This window comes from Mastomys coucha, unplaced genomic scaffold (genome assembly GCF_008632895.1).
Source record: "Mastomys coucha isolate ucsf_1 unplaced genomic scaffold, UCSF_Mcou_1 pScaffold22, whole genome shotgun sequence".
In the NCBI taxonomy this organism is placed as follows: Eukaryota; Metazoa; Chordata; class Mammalia; order Rodentia; family Muridae; genus Mastomys; species Mastomys coucha.
The window spans coordinates 175739787-175750019 of record NW_022196905.1 but is presented as its reverse complement, the minus strand read 5'-3'; the positions used below and the strand labels follow the sequence as shown (position 1 = coordinate 175750019).

Here is a 10233-nt window from a genome sequence, read left to right as displayed (position 1 = left end):
AAAAAAAAAAAAAAAAAAAGAAAATGGGTCTTCCTTCTTCAAAACCAGACAAGCTCCATTTTATCCCATAATTTCAGTCTCTAATGCAAAGAGTTTTCACAACCAGTAAGAAGGATTTATAATGTAAAGTAGAAATTTCTGGTTTCTTCGGAAACTCAGTTGTGTCCTGTGATGTTTTCCTGGAAATTATGAGAGGGTGTTTTTGCTGAAGCAGACACGTGGGAGGAACAGACACAGGTGGGTTTTTTTGGAAGCAGTTCAGAAAAAGGGCATGTGATGTTTTGCTAGAGTGGACATTTGAGAAAACACCTGATGGTTTGGAAAGGGTATAAATATAACCCAATACATGGTGGTTGCTGCTGTATGGCATTGGTTCTCCTTGCCATTCTTCACTGGTCATCGTTGGGCTTTGTTGCTGCTGGTCTTCACTGACAACATTTTGTGGTATTGGTTCTCCTTGCCACTCTTTGCTGGGCATCATTTGTTTTTAGAGAGAAACAGCACTAAAGAAATTCTGTGGTGTTCCTGCTGCTTCTTGTCACTTTGGCAGACTCAGGTCTATTGGCAGAGCCTCCAGGTTTCTTCTGGGTCAAACTGCCATTGCTGATTCATGAATGGTGTCTGCAAGTGGATCAAGCTGCCAGCTGCTGATTCATGTGAACAGTACTGCTAATATCTCGATAAATAAGATTGGATTTGTTCCAAAGAACTATTTCTAAGCAGGTCCACATCCTGCCCTGCCCTATTAACCTTTCCTTTCCATTACTTCTGGTGGATAGTGGGCTAGAAGGGAGGTTAAAACACTTAAGTACCCTTATTAAAAGTCAGCTTTGAAAAATAGAAGCCTACAATAATGAGCAATTCTGAGCTTCCCCCACCCCCAAAACTGGAAAGATAAGCAAAGGACCGACAACAATAAGACATGAAACAGAGTCAGAGGAGGCATGTCAGCACCTTCCTCTGTGTCTGCCTCCAACACTTTAATCTATACTTGACTTCTCACAGTTGTTCTCTCTGGAAGAATCAAGGCCATGGGTTGATGTACTAGATGAGTGGTGTGTGTGTGTGTGTGTGTGTGTGTGTGTGTGTGTGTGTGTGTGTGTTCATATTTACTCCCTGGAATTTATTCTAGGTAATTCATGATAACTACCTTAGTCTACCTCAGTGTTAGTCCTAGCAAGCTCTGTTATATCTATGAATTAGCTGGTGGGCCCTTCCATGGTCATCTGAACTTGTGTACATCTATGACTAAGCAAAAAACACCAGAGGGGCCTGGTGGAGGCAGGAGCAGGTGGATTGCTATGAGTTCCAGGCCAGCCTGGTTTTCAGAGGAAGTTCCAGGACAGCCAAGGTTACACAGAGAAACTCTGTCACAATACAAAACAAAACAAAACACAAATGAATAAAAAAACACACCAGAGATAATTGGGAATAACTTTTCTTTGTAGATGATATATGGAGCAATCTTTTTAAGATTATTTTTAATTGGTAGAGCTGTGCTGTAATCCCATTAGTCTAAGAACATACTCGTTTCCTTTCAAACTGTGCACATAAATGGCTAGTTGTTATAATAGCCAATTGAATGTGTGCTGCACATGTATTTTTTCATTCTTTATGGAATGGAGTCTTCCATTTTTTTCCTGCAAATCAAAGGTGACGGGGGGGGGGGGGGGGGGGGGGGTCATATACCACACTGTCATGTCAAAGCATCACCTTAGACAAAATGGCTTCAGGAAAAGAAGGGTTACATATGTTTCATAGGTGACATATGTTCCATATGATACGTGTGATCTATATTTCATAAAGATTAGAGGGCCACCAACTAGGAAGACATCATGATTCTAAAGTTAAATGCACTTAATAACTGAGACTCAATATCACTGATATGAAGAGAATTTTATTCTCTCCTTTTTTTACATTTGCTTGTTTATTTGTGTGTGCGGATGTGAGGATGAGCACAGATGTGGAAGTCAGAGAACAAACTGTGGGGGAGTTGATTCTTCGTTCCAGCATGTGGAAGAGGTTAAGCACAGGTCACCATGCTTGGTAGCAAGCACCTTTATCTCCCCAGCCATCTTGTTGGCCTCGAATATTCTCTCTCTCTCTCTCTCTTTTTCAGTTTCTCAAGACTGTCCTGGAATTCTCTCTGTAGACCAGGCTGGCCTCAAACTCAAGTATATTCTCTTTGTAAAGAAACATATTTTGAACCGGGCATGGTGGTGCACGCCTTTAATCCCAGCACTTGGGAGGCAGAAACAAGTGGATTTCTGAGTTTGAGACCAGCCTGGTCTACAGAGTGAGTTCCCAGGACAGCCAGGGCTACACAGAGAAACCCTGTCTCAAAAAACCAAAAAAAAAAAAAAAAGAAAAAGAAAAAAAGAAACATATTTTGAAACTTATCATTAGACAAATTAGCAAGCTGCTGTCACTATGTTGTCAAGGCTATGAAGAAACAGGCATCAGTGGTGCGAAAATACATTGACATACCCATTTCTAATGAACAATTTGTCTATCAAAAATGTATATTAAAATGTATATTACAAGGGGCTGGAGAGATGGGTCAGTGGTTAAGAGCACTGACTGCTCTTCCAGAGGTTCTCAGCAGCCAGATGGTAGCTCACAACCATCTGTAATGGGATCCAATACCTTCTTTTGAAGGCAGCTACAGTGTAATTCAAACATAAAATAAAATAAATATTTTTTATTAAAAAATAAAAAATTAAAATGTATATTACATTTGGATTCAGAACTCCACTTCTGAGAGTTTATCCCCCTCACATATGGGCAAAATACAAAACGAATTTGGATAAACTTAACGGCTACTTAAAATGAGAGTTCAAAATGAAGTAAGAGCAAGCATTTACTCTTGCATGGCCAGTTTTCTCCCGAACACTGTGGCTCAAAACAATAAGCACATGTCCTCCTCAGCTGGGGGACTTCAGAGCAGAGTGTGCTAGCAGTTTTTCCTCCGGATAGCCCAGAATTCTGCTCAGGATTTTGGGTGGGCTGCGGTTACATCAAGGCTGGAGCTGGCAGATCTGTGAGGCAGGTGCGTGTTTGACTAGTTAGCATGGGACAGTGACGGCAGGAAACACTCCTTTGTCTGTTTGGGTCCCCTCGGACAAGAGGCAGGCTTTCCCCAAGGCGATCGATCTCACAGAGATCCTCTAGAGAGATGAAGAGGAAGCTGAAATGCCTTTGATGACATCACTTTGGCAGTCATGCCTCCTTTCTGCCGTATTCTTTTGAAAACACAGATCAGCCATGATTCAGTGAAAGGGAAGGATTTTCCAAAGAACAGAATACCAGGAGGAAAAAAAAAATGATCTAAGAGCATTTTAGGTGTGTTATTTATGAATGGGGATTTTTGTTTGTTTGGTTAGTTGGTTGGTTTTCCGAGACAGGGTTTCTCTGTGTAGCCCTGGCTGTCCTAGAACTCACTCTGTAGACCAGGCTGGCCTCGAACTCAGAAATCCACCTGCCTCTGCCTCCCAAGTGCTGGGATTAAAGGCATGCGCCATCACTGCCTGGCGAATGGGGATTGTTTTTTAACATTGTGTGCAATTACAAAAATTATACAACAAATGTTGTACTTGATAGTGGCATTCTGAAGCTTACCTCTGGGACCAAGGTGAGATACGAGTTCTTTCTGGGGCTGTCTCTATCTATTCTTCATTGTATGAAATCCAAAGGAGAGAAGGCCAGATAGGAAAGGAATGAGAGAGTTATGAGGTTGCAGGACTGGTTAGATAGAGTCTCATAGATGACATGCTATTACAGAGAAATCCCAAATGCATACACATATAGACTTTTAGACTGCAGAAGTAAACAATATTCACATATAAAAGTGAATAACACATGCTTTTAGTCCCTGCACTCTGGAGGCCGAGGCAGGTGGATTTCTGAGTTTGAGGCCAACTTATTTACAGAGAAAGTTCCAGGACAGCCAGGGCTACAAAGAGAAAAATGGTCTTGAAAACCCAAAACAATAACGACAAAACAGAAAACACCTCACACAACAATAATAAAAGTGAATAACATTTGTAGCTGGGCAGAGTGGAGAGTGGCTGTGGTCCCAGCCACTCAGGACACAGAGGCAGGAGAATCCCTTGAGCCCAGGATATTCAAGGCCAGCCTGAGCAACATAGACCCCCCCATCTCAAAATCAATGCAGATAAACAAACAAACAAATAAATGAGAAAATCATTAATAGAATTTGTATCTATCAGCAATAACCAAAGGATTGTTGAATATCACCACCTAGAATAAATTTTTTAAAGTCAACTACTTAAAAACAAACGTAACAAATACATGAAAGACATCTACCCAGGTACCAGTGATAGAGGAAAAGATAATCTAAACAGAACAAAGAGAGTGCTGGGAAAATTGAACTTTTCTCCAAATGGACATTAGGTCAGGCTTGGTTGTGTGTGAGGAAACTAAGAACTGATTCTAAACGCTATCTGGAAATGCAAAGGGACAAGAAAAGCCAGACAACATCGAAAACAAAGAAACTGGGATGCTTGTAGCACTAACAACAAGATTCTATTTGCCCACAGAAATTAACATAGCAAAGACAAACAAATGGCACAAACTGATAGCATTCAAAAAAAAAAAAAACTACCGTGTATGTAAAAAACTACTGTGTATGTGACACTAGATCTTTGACAAAGGAACACTGTGGATCAATAGGAAATGATAAGAGTCTTTTTATTTGATGGTGTTAGGTCAATTGGATATCCATAGCTGAACAAAGGTTGAAATTGGACCCATGCATACACTTAGAAATATATTTGAAGTGGACTCTATTTTTAAATATGATGGTAATTCAATATATTCTGTAGAAGTTACAGCTTCATGAGTCTGGTGTTAAATATGACAAAATAAGTATAGCAGTGGTCAGTCCAGAGAGAAAGCTGACACTTAATTCCCTTCAGAAATGTAATTTATTAAGAAAAGGAGCCTTGCTGGACAATGGTGGTGCATGCCTTTAATCCCAGCACTTGGGAGGCAGAGGCAGGTGGATTTCTGAGTTCGAGGCCAGCCTGGTCTACAGAATGAGTTCCAGGACAACCAGGGCTATACAGAGAAACCTTGTCTCGGGGAAAAAAAAGAAAGGAAGAAAAGAGAAGAAAAGAAAAGAAAAAGAAAAGGAGCCTGGTGGTGGGATATCATAGGAAAGAAAATACTATAATATATTTTAAATTGTCTAATAGAGCCTTAAAGGGGAGGCTTGCCCTTCAAACCTGGAGAGGAGCTTGAAAAAGAGTCAGAATGAGGCAGCTGGAGAGATGGCTCATCATGTTGAGAGCACTGAGTACTCTTCCAGAGGACCTGCTTCCATTCCTATCACCCACACAGCAGCTCAAAACTGTCTGTAACAGGTATACCTGCAGGCAAAACACCAGTGCACATAAACTCGAGAAACTAATAAATTACTTTAAAAGAGTCAGAACGAGAAGCAAGGTGGCAACGTGCAAGGGAGCAGAGACGCTTCTTCAGAGAGACTCCCTAAAGAAACAGAGGCAATATTAGATCTAAGTTTGGGGGCTGGCAGGAAGCCAACACATCATGCAGTTTAGTTCACCGTAGCATATGAGATAGAGCACAGGGAAGATACAGGTAGCGCACACGAAGACCTGTTAGAATTACAGCTACAGATGCGTAACTCTGTCTCAGAGAGAGCTGAAAAGAGTCAAAGCTTGCTTGCTCTCTTCAGGCTGTGGGGCCTGGCTTTTCAACAGCTTAAACGGGCAAGCCCGTGTTCTGACACTGGAGTAGTCAAAGATCAACTAGACTGGACATAAATCAAATACTTATTATGGATTGCCTACATTGCTAATAACAAGTGTAGGATGGAAGGTCACTTACGCAGTGGCAGAAGATAGTCACAAAATGTATAAGTGACAAATGACAGCCAGGATACAGAAATTACCATCCACCCAGAAAGGATAGATACATCAATACACAGAGCAGTAAGAGACACAAAAACCTTTGTAATTTTATGAGGTCCCATTTGTTCAACAATTTGTGATCTTAGAGCATAAGCTACTGGTGTTCTGTTCAGGAAATTTTCCCCTGTGCCCATGTGCTCGAGGCTCTTCCCCACTTTCCTTTCTATTAGTTTCAGTGTATATGGTTTTATGTGGAGGTCCTTGATCACTTGGACTTGAGCTTTGTACAAGGATATAGGAATGGATCGATTTGTATTCTTCTACACACTAACCGCCAGTTGAGCCAGCACCATTTGTTGAAAATGCTGTCTTTTTTCCACTGGATGGTTTTAGCTCCTTTGTCAAAGATAAAGTGACTATAGGTGTGTGGGTCCATTTCTGGGTCTTCAGTTCTATTCCAGTGATCCACCTGCCTGTCACTGTACCAACACCATGCAGTTTTTTGTTTTTGTTTTTGTCACAATTACTCTGTAGTAAAGCTTAAGGTCAGGGATGGAGATTCCACCAGAGGTTCTTTTATTATTGAGAATAGTTTTCGCTATCTTAGGTTTTTTGTTATTCCAGATGAATTTGCAAATTGCTCTTTCCAAGACTGTGAAGAATTGAGTTGGAATTTGGATGGGGATTGCATTGAATCTGTAGATTGCTTTCAGCAAGATGGCCATTTTTACTATATTAATCCTGCCAATCCATGAGCATGGGAAATCTTTCCATCTTCTGAGATCTTCTTCAATTTTCTTCATCAGAGACTTGAAGTTCTTGTCATACAAATCTTTTACTTGCTTAGTTAGAGTCACACCAAAGTATTTTATAAAATTTGTGAATATTGTGAAGGGTGTTGTTTCCCTAATTTCTTTCTCAGCCTGTTTATCCTTTGTGTAATGGCAACTAACAGATTGGGAAAAGATCTGTACCAATCCTATATCCAACAGAAGGCTAATATTCAAAATATACAAAGAACTCAAGAAGTTAGACTCCAGAAAACCAAATAACCCTATTAAAAAATGGGGTACAGAGTTAAACAAAGAATTCTCAACTGAGGAATACTGAATGGCTGAGAAGCACCTAAAGAAATGTTCAACATCCTTAGTCATCAGGGAAATGCAAATCAAAACAACCCTGAAATTCCATCTCAGGAATTTCTAAGAATGGCTAAGATCAAAAACTCAGGTGACAGCAGATGCTGGTGAGGTTGTGGAGAAAGAGGAACATTCTTTCATTGCTGGTAGGATTGCAAGCTGGTACAACCACTCTGGAAATCAGTTTGGTGGTTCCTCAGGAAATTGGACATAGTACTACCAGAGGACCCAGCTATCCCACTCCTGGGCATATATCCAGAAGATACTCCAACATGTAATAAGGACACATGCTCCACTATGTTCATAGCAGCCTTATTTATAATAGCCAGAAGCTCGAAACAACCCAGATGTCCCTCAACAGAGGAATGGATGCAGAAAATGTAGTACATTTATACAATGGAGTACTACTCAGCTATTAAAAACAACGAATTTATGAAATTCTTACAAAAATGGATGGATCTGGAGAATATCATCCTGAGTGAGGTAACCCAATCACAAAAGAACACACATGGTATGCACTCACTGATAAGTAGATATTAGCCCAGAAGCTCGGAATACCCAAAAACAATCCACAAACCACAAGAAACTCAAGAAGAAGGAAGACCAAAGTGTGGATACTTCGTTCCTTCTCAGAGGGGGGAACAACATACTCATGGAAGGAGTCGCAGAGACAAACTATGGAGCAAGAGACTGAAGGAAGGACAATCCAGAATGTTCTACCTGGGAATCTTTCTCATATTCAATCACCAAACCCAGATGCTATTGTGGATGCCATCCATTGGACTTAGCACAGGGTCCCCAATGAAGGAGCTAGAGAAAGGATCCAAGGAGCTGAAGGGTTTGTAGCCCCTTAGGATAAGCAACAATATGAACTAAGTAGTACCCTCAGAGCTCCTAGGGACTAAACTACCAACCAAAGACTACACATGGTGGGACTCATGGCTCCAGCTGCATATGTAGCAGAGGATGTTCTAGTTGGTCATTAATGGGGGGAGAGGTCCTTAGTCCTGTGAAGGCTCTATGCCCCATTGTAGGGAAGTGCCAGGGCCAGGAAGCAGGAGAGGGTGGGTTGGTGAGCAGGGGGAAGGGAAAGGAACAGCCCCCTTCCCCCCCACCTCCCCACCCTCACCCCCCTCCAGAGGGGAAACTGGGAAAGGAGATATCATTTGAAATGTAAATAAAGAAAATATCTAATTAAAAAAGAGAGACGCAAGCAAAAAGGCCTCAACAAGAGAGTGTATCCAAATATCAAGCACAGTGGTATACACGAGTGGTGTTCAGCCTCGCCAACCATTTCTGATATCAGGAAAAGGCTGGGGGGGGGGGTTCTCTTCATTGGCCTGGGTAGTTCCATGAGCACGCTCATTGTGGCAATATACCAAGTTATGTATTCGTTCATAATTTGTGCTTTTCCTCTGTATTTGCTAGACTTCAACAAACATACTACTTAGAATTTCATTCTTCACTTGAACTAACTTCATGTGGACTTGAGGGACGGGAAGATTGAAGATGAATATGCTTTATGAAGAGAGCCTGGAGCAACCCAGCCAGGTGTCACTGTCCCACTTGGGACTAGCAACCAGAGATGCTAAGAGTCTCATTTCTTTTTCTGGCTTCCTTTGTGACAATGTGCAGCAGGCGTGGCAGAAATCCCTATCCTCGGGGGAGTCTTCTCCCTTCTGGAGCCTACAGGAAGCTCATCCGGCCTCCCGTTTTAACAATTTTAATCTCCTGACTGAGCAACCCCACTGCTGTACTTTGTTCAGGGAGTATCAGGTGGATTTCTTTTTAAACAGGCTTGTTGATCTTGGGCCTAGCTCTCCAGCGTGGGTCGTGCTGGCTCTAGCCTCCTCAAGCATTGGACGTGATCGGAAAATTTGACCAGATCTGGGGATTCCCAAAAGTGGGGAAGGCGCTTAGGTACTTTCAAAACAAAATTCTGCCTACAGATTGAGGGATGGGGGTGGGGAAAGGGCACGGGGTAGACCCCAGGGAGTTAAAACAATGGGGATAGCATAATTGGTTTCTGGGCTCATTGGGGGAACACAATTGGGATTACCTATTAAATTCCCTGTATAACTTTTAAAAAGTCTTTTGGATTGTAAATGAAGCAGTTATCAATCTAGTTAAGCAACACAATAACAGGCTTAGGAAGTAAAACACGGGACAAAGGATGCCATCAAAATGCAAATGGTTTCCCCTGGGTGTGTCCTTCCGGAAGATTTTCAGAAAGAGGGAAAATTGTTCTTTGAGGACGTGGAAAACGAGTTTTGATTATCAAGACACTGAGGCAAAGAGGAGTCAGTAAGGCTTAGCTGGTTTACTTGTTTCAACTCACATAGAAGGTTAGATCTTGAGTTTGTTACCCCTTAGTTAATTGTATTGGTCTCTGGAGGAACGCTCTTTCTTAATAGGGCGGAGCTGGAGTCGTCAACTCCGATCTCCTATTTGAATGAACCCAATCTAAGTTTGAGCTCTGGTGATCCATGCTGGCTAACAGAGAGCAGGAAGGCACAGTTTGGGCTACCTGGGCCCATAATATGTATTGGGATGTAAAACCACTTCCTTTCCTCTTATATTTAAATTTATGATGCCCATCCCTCCCCTTATACCACACAGCTAAAGAGGAATTTTAGGACAGTGGGTAAAAATAAAAACTTTGAAATTAACTAAAATAACAGAACAAAATACCCCCTTCATCTTTCTTCAACAAACTTATTCTCAGTATTTAAGGCCCAAGAGGGTCACTTTAGAAGGTGTGCCAGGAGCCTGCTTTTAGCATCTTCAGATGCTCCTGTAATTGTGTTTTATAAAACGGCGGCCTGAGGGGGGTTTGGCGGGGCCTATCAAGGTGTCTCCTGAACAACCAAACCATGCAACAGGCCAAATAGAAAAGGGAGTTTATTTGGGACTTGGAGAAGAGGGATAGAGGCAGAGGAAGGGAGACAGAGAAGGGCAGAAAGAGAGGAGAGAGGAAAAGGGGAAGCGGCCGACAGAGGACACAAGTGAGAAAAGAGAGAGAGCTCTTTTAACAGGGAGGAGAGACAGAGAGAGGGAGAGGGAGAGAGAGAGAGAGAGCGACAAAGAGAGACAGAGACAGAGAGAAAGACACAGAGGGAGAGATAGAGAAAGAGAGGATAGGAGGGGAGGGGAGAGAAGGAGAGAGCAGATAGAGAGAGCAGAGGGAGAGGGAGTGAAAG

The 10233-nt window shown here is 42.0% G+C and overlaps 1 long non-coding RNA gene across 2 annotated transcripts in view; it reads right to left on the bottom strand.

Annotated features, from left to right (window-relative positions):
* Positions 1-10233, bottom strand: part of LOC116071333 — a 13530-nt gene that overhangs the window by 683 nt on the left and 2614 nt on the right. The window lies entirely within an intron of this gene.